The sequence below is a fragment of the Cetorhinus maximus genome, chromosome 10 (assembly GCF_964194155.1).
Source record: "Cetorhinus maximus chromosome 10, sCetMax3.hap1.1, whole genome shotgun sequence".
In the NCBI taxonomy this organism is placed as follows: domain Eukaryota; kingdom Metazoa; phylum Chordata; class Chondrichthyes; order Lamniformes; family Cetorhinidae; genus Cetorhinus; species Cetorhinus maximus.
This window is the reverse complement of record NC_135888.1, coordinates 71,698,907-71,713,744: the sequence shown is the minus strand read 5'-3', so window position 1 is coordinate 71,713,744 and position 14,838 is coordinate 71,698,907. Positions and strand designations below refer to the sequence as shown.

General features: G+C 45.2%; 1 long non-coding RNA gene across 1 annotated transcript in view; it reads right to left on the bottom strand.

Annotated features, from left to right (window-relative positions):
• Nucleotides 1–1,656: 1,656 nt before the first annotated feature.
• The window catches only part of LOC144685253 (uncharacterized), a 57,031-nt gene continuing 43,849 nt past the window's right edge, over nucleotides 1,657–14,838 (bottom strand). The window contains exon 3 of the long non-coding RNA XR_013577682.1: nucleotides 1,657–2,010. This is a non-coding gene — a long non-coding RNA (uncharacterized LOC144685253). The remainder of the gene's footprint in view (nucleotides 2,011–14,838) is intronic.

Sequence of the window (14,838 nt, the reverse complement as noted above, 5' to 3'; positions counted from 1 at the left end):
TTTACAAGTTGAGAGATATTCCATTTCATGCCCATATCACTCAGTGAAAATGAAACTGCGTTATTACATATAGTGAGTCTTAATTCCTTGCTACGGCTCTCTTTGCCACACCATCCCTGGATATGGTATATTTGATGAATAGTGATTTCAAATGAGAATCCTACCACTGAGCTGAACTGACACCTTGTACCAAGTCATACATACCAGAAGGTCCCAGGTTCAATTCACAATCTTGGCTGAGTTAGCTAGGGCAACAATTAGGGTGCTATATTCAATCTTAGTGTCCCAGTTTAAAGGGGGTAGGGGGGGGAGTGTGGAAATCAACTAGACGTCCTGTTCCAAGTACATGGCTTCCAGCAACCCTCCAATATATATGAAAAACGACATATATGTATGATCCTGCACAGTGGTTATCAATGGTTTTTCAAAATATTGGAATCAAAGCTGAGTATTGTTGAGTGTAGTATTACAACAGGTGATACATTTATCCACCAAGCTTTTTGGAGACCAGTGGGCTGCTGTTAGAAAGTGCAAATGTGGACATCAGGCGAGGACAGGATTGAGTTTGGCTGTGATTTCTCCTAATGCCTTTATAGTTTGGTGAATCTCATTGCCCAGACTCACAAGTAAAGAATGGCTATGGGGCTGAGATACTGAAGGCTACCAACATCGCTGGAATCACACACACCCCGGCCGAGTTAGGGAGTTTAGGTAAAGAACAGAGAAAACTGGAGGCACCAGTGTATTTTTAAAAATCTCTTTATATATGGAAATGCATCATGCTTTATTGCAGTCTTCATTTCCTGACCCAAACATTTTTACTTCTCAGAGTATAATCTTTATCCATCTCAGCAAGCAGTTACAAAAAGAATCAATGGTGTTTAAGCAAATAAAATTATTCTGCACAATAATTCCTATTACAAACCTTGCATAGCTGAAGTGGTATTAATGTCATATAACTGTTCTAAAATGTCAACTCAAATACTCCAAATAACTCAATAGCTAAAGGTACTATGGGCTAGAAATTGGTTAACCCTGTTTTATGGGCATGCAGGCTGAGGGGGACAATGTTCAAATTTGGAGTACCTACCTCATCTGCATGATTGTAGTGAAGGTCTGAAGGGGTGCTGACTGAACAACCAAGCAGCCAGTGGGCCTTGCACTCAGCAGTGGTACCTGAAGGATTGCTTGTAAACATTTAATACAGCCAGCCTTTTCTTCTTAAAGTCAGGTTGTGCCTAAAAGGACAGATGCACAAAAATATTGCTGTAACATGTAAGTTATTGCAAAGTGAATACTAGGGCAGAGTGACGGATGCAATGCTGGAGGCATCAGTGGTGCACACAGGCAGGAGAAGAGATGCCCATGGTCTGATGGAGGGCCAGGAGGTCCTCAAGGGCCACTGTTATGATCAGATGAAGGGCAGTCAAATGACTCCTGTCTTTGTCCTCTCCTGCTTGACTGCTACAAGTTTTTATTTAAAACGGATATACTTGCCAATTCCATGAATATTTAAATGTTTATGTGCTATGGTCATAAAAGGCACAATCAGTCAGCTTTTCTTGAGACTTTTTAAGAAAGAAAATATAATAGTTTTTATTACCCAGTTAAAGTAAAATAATGAAATAATGCTCTGACTTACACACACACAGGTTACAGGGAGGGAAGGATGGATTAAGTAATTTAGACTCCAGTAAAATTAAAGGGGTATATGACTCTTGAATGTTGATGACTTGGCTGGCTTCAGGCTGAATTCTGTTGTGCTGCTACTTTCATTTGGCGGTCCTGCTGCCTTCGGCATTGAGGCAGTTTAAAGATGTAGACAGATGATTTATCTGTTCTTCTAGAGACAGGACCGCTGGTTGAGTTCTTTTTAAAATCTTTGTCTGCAGCACCTGAATTGTCAAAATCAACAGACGTTGTTCAAAACTTGCAAGTTGGATGGAGAGAGAGAGGGAAGGAACCCACTCAGGATCTTGTTCCTTCAGTGTCTCAGTTGCTTGTCCTGTTCTGCAGAGAAAGCAGATGTTAAAAGACACAAAGGGTTGTCTTGACACATGACTTCTCTCCAAATGCCCAGTGACTCAAATATGGTCATGGCTATTGTATTCCAATTGTAACTTGACTAGATCATGGCTGGGAGTCCCTATCTCAATCATGTGTTGTGAGCAACACATGATGAGTCATTGAGGTACGGGTGGGTTTCAGCCAGGACAGGGTAAAAGGTGGATCATTTGCCAGCTCACCAGAGGATGAGCACTGTTGCAGACAGCTCACTTGAGAACATCAATGGGATAGCATACAGGAAAACACTAAACGGGCATGCACATCGAGAAGCTGGGTGCATTGGCTGGCCTGGTAGACAGCCTCCTGCCACTGTCTCCACAGCCTCTGCTCCCTCCCTTTGTTGTGCTGCAGATCTGGAGGCTCCGCCACTGCTGCTCCCATATCTGTTGTAGGGTACTTTTGTGGTCCCTTTCCCCTCCACCATCCCCACCCCTCTGCCACATAAAGATCTAGCAAATCCCCCATACACCTCTATCCAAAGCATTTCAGAGTACTTTCGGACACTTGGCACTCGAAAAAAATCATTACAAATTTGCAATACGTTTTCCATTATCATCAAAATGACTACCGTCAAGGCAGGGATTTTTAGAAGAAACATTCCTACAGACCTGGATTGTGAAGTTGATTGGTGGCATGCCTCCGTCTTATCCAATACAGTTCAAAGTGCTTAAACTTTGCATTGGTACAAGTGAGTAATATGTGATTGCCAAATTCCCAAGCTCAATCCATTTATGGACCAAAATCCAAAGAGATTTAATAAACATAGCAGGGTGAATTTTCCCTCAGAGTGGATTTCTGAAGGCTGGTTGCAGCAGTTGTGATCAGAGCTCAGGTGCCCCTAGGTAATGTCAGGTGGCCCAGCTAGCTCCCCAGAATCACTGGGGTGGGTGGGAAAGGGGCCGATGTTTTGGTTGAGGATGGAAGGTAATAAAGCAGCAGCAGCAGAGATCGGGTTTCTGGAGCCTGAAGGGGCACTCCTGCTTCTCCAGGCTCCACAAAAAACAGAGGGACTTACCTTTAGGGTCGTTTTTGGGAGAGCAGCCAGCTGATACTGGTCAGACTGTGTACGATGCACAGCCCAGCCAATTCTGCCCACAAATGGCATTGGGGGCCTGATTTCCATTTCAAATGGGCTTGCCTGTGGTTGACCCCAATCAATATTGCCATGACAACCAGGTCATAGGTTATTTTCCACTATTTTTGGAAATTTGCCCTAACATTTTGCTATGAATATGTAATTTCATTGTTTTAGGGATGTGACTTTTAGTTTGGGGGTTGAAGTTTTTTGAATGTAGGATAAATGGTTTGAGAAACATCCTGATAAACACCCTTAAGATAATTACAATTCAAAGGATGTTCCATGTTTACTTAACGGGGTTTGAGTTAGATATGTGAAAAAAGAAACAAAAGGTGGTCTTCTCTTGGCTTCAAAATGGAGCCAGTGAGCCTGGTAGAATTGCACTTGTCCCCATTAGAGATATAAATTATTCATGTGGATCCCAGAATTAAAGGGATGTTTTCAAGGTAAAATTAATTAGTTTGGATCTCTATCTGGAACATCCAAGGTATGCCACATTGCTCTGGAAATAGGTTATGCAGGCTGTCATTTTGGCAGTAACTTTGGACAGGCAGTTGAAGACTGGGCCAGGAGCTATAAAGTAGTTATAGATCAGGAGCAGAGGGCTATCAGAAGCCAAGAGCATTTCTGGGTTGGAGTCACTAAGTAAGAGTACAGTGAAACCCATGCCTGAGTTGGGGTGACCACAATCCTGAGGTGGTTAAGGAGAGTTGGAGGGTCACCTAGCTGGATGCTAGTGCAAGGACCCCAAGAAATCTCATACCTCAGAGAATAGCAGGAACACTGAGGAGAATCAAAGTGAATTCCTGAAAGCTATAGCATGTCATGATTTTTCCCAGGAGAAGTGAAGGAACCCTCAAGATCCTATAAAGTATAGGGGAACACTTGGGTGGAAACAAAAGTAGAACAGCAAGTGGTCGGTTGAGATTTTCAGGTGTAAAGAATAAGTGTTTGCGAAATATAGGCTGGAATTTTCCGTGGCCATTGGTGTTGTGCATCATGGCGACATGAGCAGACAATATGGCTGGGAGGCCAAAAATTGGTTTCATGCCATCGTGAAACCAGTTTGCAATTGTCTGCTCCATCAATGGTGGGCCACCCACCGCCACATGTCGGGAACTTCATTCTAATAGATCTGTATATATCATTATAAACCTAGCTCGTCGGAATCAACCCCCGACATCAAATGTACCACCCACGTTGGTGGGAAAACACACCGATGCAGAACAAGTCTTGAAAAGCGTGACGTGCAGAAGTCAGGATTTATCGAAAGGGCCTTGCTCATATCGCGGACGTCCGAGGAGCAGAAGATGCTGGAGCCCACAGCTACCAGACCCTGGAGGAACACGTGCATCGCATACTGAGTGGACTTATATGGACATGGCTCCACTGTGAAGCAGCTCACAGAAGGTGGAAGGTGACCGTTGATGTCTGGGGCTTGCTTCAGGACATCAGTGACTTGGCCATGGTCTGCAATGGATGTTCGTCGTGGGGGTGGAGAGGAGGGTCCACCTGTGAGTGGGAGATGAAGGTGTACCAGAGGAGGGTGGGAGAGGAAGGTCTAGGTTTGACTGGGAGAGGAAGGTGTACCGGGGTGGGTGTGAGGTTGGGAGGGGTGGGGGAGGGAGTACAGAGTGGGGGGGAGTGTGTAACCAGGGAAAATGCGGCAACCCAGGAGGTAGGTGTAAGTTGGGAGGAAGGTGTAAGGTAAGGAGATCAGAGGGGGAAAAGAGTTTGGAGGGGCGGAGGACTTAGTAGGGAGGAAGGAGTACATAGGGGGGCAGGAGTCCAGGGGAAGGAACATATTTGGAGAGGGGAAGAAGTCCAGGGGAGAAAGGGGTTAGGGAGAGAAAGGAGTAAGGTGAATGAAGGAGTAAGGGGGGAGTGTGTCCAGGTGAACATGCAAGGGAGGGGTCTGTGGATTCGATGGCTGCCTCCTGGGGAGCAAAATGAGGGTGGGCGTAGTAGAAGAGAATGTTGAGATGAGAGAGGGCAGAGGGAGCTGATAGGTGGGAGGGTGATGGTGTGTTGGTGGCAGTAGAAGGGATGGCAAAGGTGATTGGTGGGGGCTCGGAGGCCAACATGGACCCTGGGAGTGGGAAGGAGGAGGTCGGGGAGGTCAATGTGGATGGGGTTGGGATTCTCGGGAAGATAGGGGATATGCATGTTCACCTGGACATCGCAGAAAGAAAAGGGTTCCGGCTGGTAGGTGATGGTGGGGAAGTGGAAAGTGATGCCAGATGGATCAACAGTGATGGAGAAAAGGACATGGGTGACAGGGGAGGGGAAGGGACAGGAGAGCTGAAGACACACTTAACAATGACCATGATTCTAAAATTGAATGTGAAAGGAGCCATGGGTGGGTACAGGTGCTATACAGGAATGGGTGGACGGAGGTACAGATCAGCTCAGATGGACAACTGAAAGAGAATCCCAGCAGGCAGCATTGAGAATGCTCAGGCCAGTGAGATGAGTGTGATGCAGGAAGGCTCTTCGTGTGCGGTAGAATGCTTACATGAGACTCTGAAAGGCCCTGCTTCACACACACTTTGCCCTCCAGAATCACTTGTGGGCCAGCTGCGTGCAGTTGAACTGCTAGTAGGGGGAATGGAGGGGGGGACTCGCGAAGCCTGTCAGTGAAGCTGAAAGACACCATTACACATTATTCAGAGAAAGTGAATATATTTTCAGATTATAAAGTAACAAAATGTGTTCACCTGTATAACCACTTGTGATCAGAAATTCTTAACTTTTCTAGGCCTACCACTTCTTCTAGGTGCTGCCCTGACATCCGCAGCAGGGATGGAGACAGCTTGTGCAGTGGTTGACCCTGTTGCCTCTGATGACTCCAGTGTGGGTCCTCTGGTTGCCAGCTGCTCCCTCTGCAGTGACAGAGGTTGAAGTTGAGGGGGTCGCAGATAAGGGGGACTCGGGGGGAGATGACAGCCTCTAAGATTCCTGAGTGGATGACCCAGGGGTTTCGAGCTGCCGCTCCTCCTCCCTTCAGGTGCCTGAGGGCCCCAGCCTGACTCCTTGAGGGGGAAGAAGCACCTGGAGGGACATTGAGGTGCCTCATTTCCCTCTCACGTTGTCACTGCAGGACCTCATCCATGGCTCTTGCGATGGAGTGCAGGTCCGCGCACATCCCCACTTCCTGTTGGACCAGAACCTCCATGGCATCTGCCATCATTCCCATGGAGACCTCCATACACACATGTGTGGGTTCATCAGAGAGCACTCCTCCAACTCACGTGCCGCTCTGTTGAGGGCTTCCAACAGTTCTGCATGATGTTCCCCCGCCTTCTGCTGACTCTTCATGATGTGTTGGAAGGCCAAATCTAGAGGTTCATCATCTGACTCGGACCTCACAGATGCATCTTCCCTAACATTCCTACGAATGCCAGGGAGCTTGGCTGAATCGGCCTCCTCTTGCTGCGGACACGTGTCCCTGTGGTGACCACCAGATTGTGAACCTGTGCCTGCTGTAGATCTAGGTCCCACCAAGGTGTGTGTCTGTGCTGGTGGAAGGTGTGGGTAAGCGCTGTGACGGGTCTTCCAGGCTGCTTATTTCAAGCTCCAATGGAGGAGGTTTCCTCTTGGCTGGAGGTGAGGACCTGGATGGAGCTGAGGGATTGGCTGGCTGAGGGTTTCGGTCACTTGGCAGTGCTCTTTGTGAACCAAAGTAGAGATAATTAGTGCATGGCAGTAGAGTCAAAAGTAGGACACAGAGCATTCACTGTTGCATTGAGAGAGGGATGATGTGGAGCAGGATCCTCACGTGGGTGTTCACCACTGACCTCACCGTCGCCACAGGCAGGGTCCACGTCCCCACCTGTCAGCGCGATGGCACACTCCTCAAAGTGAGTGAGGGGCTTAATGTGGGCTACTCTGCCCCAGTCTGGGTCCTCTACCTGCTGAGGTGAGCTAGCTTCTCCTGCATGAAAACAGATGGAGAGGGTGTGAGCAGCATGCATGGGACTGCATGGAATAGTGAGTGGAGCCATGGATGATATCAGGACACATGTTCCAGAGGATATGAGGCTGATTGAGATGTGAGGGTGTGTGTGGGAGTAGTGTTGTCCCTTGAGGTGTGAGATCCCTGTGGCTGTGTGTTGGGTTTGTGAGTGTGTGAGAGTGAAAAGAGTGACTTACTCTGGCAGAATGGATGAGAGCATTCATCTTCTTCCTGCAGTGGGTGGCTGTCCTCTTTTGCAGGGCATTGACGCTGACCACTGCTGCCACCGCCTCCCATGCTGGATTGGTGACCTTGCTTGATGGCCTTTGCCAAGATTAAGGGTAGGGGACACCGTGGCAGACTTCCACTGCGTTCAGTAGGTGCTTCAGGGAGGTGTTGCTAAATCTGGGGGTAGCATGATTCCTCACTTTGGCAGCCATCAGTTCCCAGCAGCTTCCTATCTCTTAAAGAATGCTCTTTGCAGGGGCGACCTTTAAACATGGCGCCCGGTTAACTGAAGGCCTGAACTAATGGCGGGGCAGGCGAATCAGAGGATGCCCTGCCAGCGACCCGGCGTGTTTCCCGGGAATGCATAACTAATGAGGTGAGAATGGGATTTCTATGGTGCGAAAACCTGCCATCGTGGCCAACGGATAAAACATTCTTTTTGTGCCCGCTACTGCACAGTGCAAATCTGGGACAATTCCGCCCATAGTGTTAACAGTACTTTTTTTGTGTAACTCTTATACAGTAAAGTTTTTTTTTCAGTTTAAATGTCAAATCTTGGGTGCTTCTTTCAGTTGATACCTGGGAATTCAAATTTCTTTTTGGAGTTACTGGTTTCCACTGAGATCAAAACAACCTCTAGTTGCCAGCAAATGCATCACTGTGGTTCAATTTTAAGCTGAACATATAATTGTTTCACAGGTCATTTTGCAACTCTAGCACAACCTGAAAGGGTGTGGATACAACTTCAATGATAATTTTCAAAAGGAAATTGGATATATGCTTGAAAAGGAAAAAAATTGACAGGGCTATGGGGAAAGAATAGGCAGTGGGATTAATTGAAAGCGCCTTCAAAAAGCAGGTACAGGAACAAGGGGCCAATTGATGACCTCCTGTGCTGTAAGATTCTATGATTACATTTAAATCATCATCATTATTATTATGCACACTTCATATTATAAAGGATTCGTATTTTAAGCCATTGCTCTTTACATGGGGAGTTTACAGATCAAAAATTAAAGCTTAGCAAATGGATTTAATGAGATTGTTTTAAGTGGCCCCAGGCCATCAGGTATTTGATTTTTGACTTTCCTGTGAACTGCCTGACTAAAGCACAAGAAAAGAATCAACTTTTCTATGATATTTTGCTAAATGATATATAAAGCAACACGACATGTTAAAATTCTTTCGAGTTATCAACAGTCACAGATTGCAACTCTTTCGAGTACAATCACAGTTTTTGGTTTCCGGGAGTGGGACATGAACCCACAACCCTCTGATTCAAAGGCGAGGGTGCTATGAACTGAGACACAATGCGTATCAAATACTATGGACAACTAAAATCAGTTTCTACCAATTTTTAACAATAAATCCCTGCATTGTTTTTGGGTTACAGAATCAGTAAAATCACAAGAACAGCACAAAGCCATGCAGCTCCTCCAGTCTGGCCAGTCATTCAAATAGATCAATTAGATCAATGTTGATCTGTATCGGGTAAATAAGATTAGAGAGGTAAATGCGTGGTTCAAAGATTGGTGTGGGAGAAATGGGTTCTGATTCATGGGGCACTGGCACCAGTACTGGGGGAGGAGAGAGCTGTTCCATTGGGATGGGCTTCATTTGAACCATGCTGGTACAAATGTCCTGGCGAATCGTATAACTAGGGTTGTAGATAGGACTTTAAACTAATTGTTGGGGTAGGAAGGGGTTCAATTGAAGGGAAGTTAAAAAAATCAAAAAGATAGGAGAGAGCAGAGGTGCAGGGTAGTGAAGAGGCAAACGCTAATCAAAGTGTGACAGGAAGGGGCAGAAAATATAAGCAGAAGAGTGCAGCAGAAATCAGAACCCGAATGAGCAATAATGGTAAAAAGTCAAAGCTTAAGGCTCTTTGTCTGAATGCGCACAGCATTTGTAACAAGATATTTGAGTTGATGGCACAAATAGAAATAAATGAAACATAAACAAAAACAAAAAATGCTGGAAAAACTCAGCAGGTCTGACAGCATCTGTGGAGAGAAAGACAGAGTTAATGTTTCAAGTGGCCATTGACAGGTCGGCGGGCCTGCAGCTGATTTTGCTGCGCCCCCACCTTCCTGAAAATTTAAATGGGGCGGGGTGAGGTCGGGGGTTCCCCCCAACGTCATCCCGCATCATTTTACGCATCGGCGAGTGGGCCCCGCCCCCTGCTCACCGACAGTAAAATTCTGCCCATGGTTGCAGGGTGACCAAGATTGGGAACTCAACATTCAATGGTATTCGACGTTCCGGAAAAATAGGCAAAAAGGAAAAGGAGGTGGGTAGCTTTGTTAATAAAGGAAGCTATCAGCGCGGTGGTGAGCAGTGATATAGGTGTAATAGGTCATGATGTGGAATCAGTTTGGGTGGAAATAAGAAACAGCAAGGGGAAGAAGTCATAGGTGGGAGTCGTCTATAGACCTCCGAAGAATTACCTCACTGTAGGACAAAGTATAAATCGGGAAATAATAGAGGCATGTAAGAAGGTCGTTATAATTGTCATGGGTGATTTTAATCTGCATATTGACTGGACAAATCAGATTGGCAGGGGTAACATGGAAGATGAATTTGTAGAGTGCATCAGGGATTGTTTCTTAGAGCAATACGTTGCAGAACCTACCTGGGAACAGACTATTTTAGATCTAGTAATGTGTAATGAGGTGGGGTTAATAAGAGATATCGTAGTTAAGGGTCCTCTAGGGGGTAGTGATTGCAACATGATAGAATTTCAAATTCAGTTTGAGGGCGAGCAACTCGGGTCTCAAACCAGTGTCCTCAACTTAAATAAGGGTAATTTCAGAGGTATGGAAAAAAGAGCTGTCTAAAGCTGGCTGGGCAAATAGACTAAGGGGAAGGTCAGTGGATGAACAGTGGCAAACATTTAAGCAGATATTTCATAACGCTCAACAAAACTTTATCCCAGACAAAAAGAAGGACTTGATGAGAAGGATGAGCCACTCGTGGTTAACAAGGGTGGTCAAAGAGAGTATCCGATTAAAAACTAAGGCATACAAAGCGGCAAAAACTAGTGGTAGGCCAGAGGATTGGTATTTTTTTAGGATCCAGCAGTGGATGACTAAAGAGCTAATAAAGAAGGAGAAAACTGATTATGAAAGCAAATTGGCAAGAAATATAAAAACAAACAGCAAGAGCTTCTACAGGCATATAAAAAGAAAGAGAGTGGCTAAAGTGAGCGGGGGACCATTGGAGAGTGTGGCTGCAGGATTGACAGCAAGGAACAGCGAAATTGCAGATAATTAAAACCAAAATTTTGCTTTGGTCTTCACGGTGGAGGACACCATAAACATCCCAAAAATATCAGATAAGCAAGGAGCTAATGGAAGGATAGATCTTGTAACAGTCTCTATTGCAAGGGACAAAGTATTTGACAAACTAATGGGACTCAAGGCAGACAAGCCACCAGGACCTGATAGCCTGCATCCAAGGGCTTTAAAGGAAGTGGCTGCAGAGATAGCGGAGACATTGGTCGAAATATTCCAGAACTCACTGGATTCCGGGAGGGTCCCAGCAGATTGGAAAACTGCTAATGTGATGCCCCTGTTCAAGAAGGGAAGGAGACACAAAGCAGGAAACTATAGGCCAGTCAGCCTAACATCTGTCATTGGGAAAATACTAGAGTCCATTATTAAGGAAGAAATAGCAGGACATTAAGAAAAGCTTAATGCAATCAAACAGAGTCAACATGGTTTTGTGAAAGGGAAATTATGTCTGACAACTTTGCTAGAGTTCTTTGAAGGTATAACAAGCAGAGTTGCTAAAGGGGAACCAGTAGATGTATTTGGATTTCCAGAAGGCATTCGATAAGGTGCCACATAAAAGGTTATTGTGCAACATAGGAGCTCACGGTATTGGGGGTAATGTATGAGCATGGATTGAGGATTGGTTAACACACAGAAGACAGAGAGTTGGGATTAATGGGTCTTTTTTCAGGTTGGAAAGATGTAACTAGTGGAGTGCCACAAGGATCAGTCCTAGGGCCTCAATTATTTACTATCTATATTAATGAATTTGAGGAGGGGGCAGAGTGTAATGTATCCAAATTTGCTGACGATACAAAAGTGGGTGGGAGGGCATGTTGTGATGAGGACATAAGGAATCTGCAAGGAGATATAGATAGGTTGAGTGAGTGGGCAAAAACTTGGCAGATGGAGTTTAATGTAGGAAAGTGTGAGGTCATGCACTTTGGTAGGAAGAATTAAAAGGCAGACAAATTTAAATGGAGAGAGACTCCAAGAAAGTGCAGCACAGAGGGATCTGGGTGTTCTTGTGCATGAAACAGAAAAAGTTAGCATGCAGGTGCAGAAAGTAATTAAGAAGGCAAATGCAATTTTAGCCTGTCTTGCTAGGGGGTTGAAGTTTAAAAATAAGGAAGTCTTGTTACAACTGCACAGGGTGTTGGTGAAGCCACAGCTGGAGTACTGAATACAGTTTTGGTCCCCATATTTAAAAAGGATATATTGGCATTGGAGGCAGTTCAAAAGAAATTCACTAGGCTGATTCCTGCGATGAAGGGATTGACTTATCAAGAACAGCTAAACAGGTTAAGCCTTTATTCATTAGAGTTTAGAAGAATGGAGGGTGATCTTATTGAAATGTACAAGATTCTGAGGGGGCTTGACAGGGTAGATGTTGAGAAGATGCTTCCACTAGTGGGGGAATCTTGAACTAGGGGACATAGTTACAGAAAAAGGGGACACTCATTTAGAACTGAGGTGCGAAGGAATTTCTTCTCTCAGAGGGTAGTGAATGTCTGGAATTCTCTAGCCCGGAGAGTTGTGGAGGCTAGATCACTGAAAGTATTTAAAGAGGAGGTAGATAGATTTTTGAAATATCGGGGAGTTGAGGGCTATGAGGAGCTGGCACGAAAGAGGAGTTGTGGCTTAGGGCAGATCAGCCATGATCTTATTGAATGGTGGGGAAGGCTTGAGGGGCCCAATGGCCTCCTCCAGCTCCTATTTCTTATGTAATTATGTATCCTAACTCCTTGAGCTGCCCTAGCTTCATATCCCTTAATACCCATGCCTAACAAAAAAAAAAATAACGGTTTTAACTTTTGACCAACAGCTTTTTGAGGATAGCAACCCAGATTTTTCCTAGCCTTTGTGTGTAGATATGCTTCCTGACATCTTCCCCGAACAGCTTAGATCTAATTTTACTCATTTGAACTACATGATGTTGCCATATGTCACTGAATGTTTTACAGTCATAAAAAAATCACATTGAGAGAAATATACCAACATTGTGATAGCATTGCACTGGAATCCTCTCAGCTTCTTTCAAACCAAGGGATGAGCTGTCAGTTGGTACAATGATAAGAAGGATGTTGAAATGAAAGAAAAAAATAATAATTTCTGAAATATCTTTGTGAAAATGACAAATGTCAAAGCAGTTTGTCCTTGCTCTGCGATCCCAGTATAAAAGTTATCACCAGTTTATTTTAACTTTAAATGTCAACATACTTACATAACTGTTCATTCACTTTACTTTGTATTCATATGGTGCTTCACACATTGATTTCTTCCACATAAACACTGAACATGGTTGTGAGATTGTACATCCTGGGGTGGCCTTGTGTGTGAGCCAGTGTTGAGTCAGTGACGCTCTTGTCTCTGCGTCAGAAGGTTGTGGGTTCAAGTCCCATTCCAAGGGTTGTGCACAAAATCAAGGCTGACACTGCAAAGCAATATTGAGGGAATATTGCACTGTCAGATGTGCTGATTTTTGGATGAGGAATTAAACTGAGGTTCCATTTGCCCTCTCAGGGTAATACTTTAAAGAAAAACATGGGAGTTATCTCCAGTGTCCTGGCCAATCAAATCAACATCACAAAAGGTGTAAAATCTCAGCCTTATATTTTCAGTTCCTGATGTGCAGAGAGTGGGATGGTTGCTGGTGCGAAGGGGAGTATTGATAGCGCACAGGAAACCTGGAAACTAGTGCTGCATGTATGTCAATGATTTTTGAATCCAGCCACTGCATTAACATACTATTTCCACATTTCCCAACCAATGAACATAGCGTGATGATATGGCATGAGTCGATTTCAACTCCAGCATTTAAATAGACAATGCAAACATGAAATTTAATGGATTCAGGGTTTACGAACAGAATACAAGAAATTGATAGAATGAAGCACACTCAAAGGCTGCATCTCACTGTAGTGATGTCTCCCTGGGTGATGCTGAGGGATGTAAGGGCTAGCATGAAGATACTGTTCCCTCATGATGGTTGGAAGGAGAAGTGAGGAAATGTATAAAATAAAGGATGGATGCTCTTTAAAAAGTAAGTGGGTGTGAGGAATGATGCGATGGAGTAGCTTCACAGAGCAGAGTGAATGTATGGAGGGTTGGTGTGTGGGTGGTGTTGTGTTGACCTGCCATATATGTTGAAGGAGAGACTCTGGAATATGTTGAGCACTTTTCACATCTCTCTCAAAAGGCCACCATTGATGAGGAGATCCCACACCAGATCAGCTGTGCCAGGTCAGCCTTCTACAAACTACAACAAGTGTTTGACAGCAAAGACCTCTGGAAGTCAACAAAAGTCCTGGCTTATGAGCAGTTATCATCACCACACTCCTGTACTGCTGTGAGACCAGGGTTGTGTATCAGCGACACATAAGAATGCTAGAGAAATTCCATCAGCAATGCTTCCACTGCATCCTCCAGATTTAATGGGAGGACCGTCGAACAAATGTTAGTGTCCACAAGCATTCAGGCAAAACTCCCTCAAAATCAACTATGATGGACTGGAAACCATGTCTGGATGGCTGAAAAACACCTCCCCACAAGGTCCTGTTTTCTTAACTCTCAAATGGGCACCATTCAAGGGGAGGATACAGAAAATACTACAAAGGCACCCTGAAGCTGTCCTTGAAGCACAGCCTCAATGGCATTAATGACAGAGAGGAGCTTGCTGTCAAACATTCAAAATGGCGACAACTTGTCCATCAAACTACAGCACGTTTTGAGCCCATGGACGAATCGTCTGTGCCCGCTGGCGTTGGGCATGCTTGGTGGCGTGAGCGGGCAATATGGTGAGAAGGCCAAAAATCAGTTTCACAACGTCGTGAAAACAGTTTGCGATCGTCCGCTCAGCCCGTCAATGGCGAGCCGCGTTTCTCGCCATCGGACATCGAGAGCCTCATTGTAATACATCTGCATATCATTATAAAGCCAGTCCGCTGGGTGACAAAAGAAGTAAGGGTGTCTGAAGGACTCAGGAAGGGGGAAGGACTAAGCGGGGATAGAGTCTGGCGGGGGAGTCTGAGATGGAGGGGAAGGAGTTCCAAGGGGAGAAGGGGGTCTGGAGAGCGAGATGTCCAGGTGAACATGCAAGGGAGGGCTCTGAAGAGTCCATGACTGCCCCCTCGGCAGCAAATTGAGGATGGGCATGGTCTGAGGGAACAGTGAGAATGTCCAAGGTTAGAGTGAGGCAGTAGAGTGGGAGGGTAAGGTTTCAACAGTAGCGATAGAAG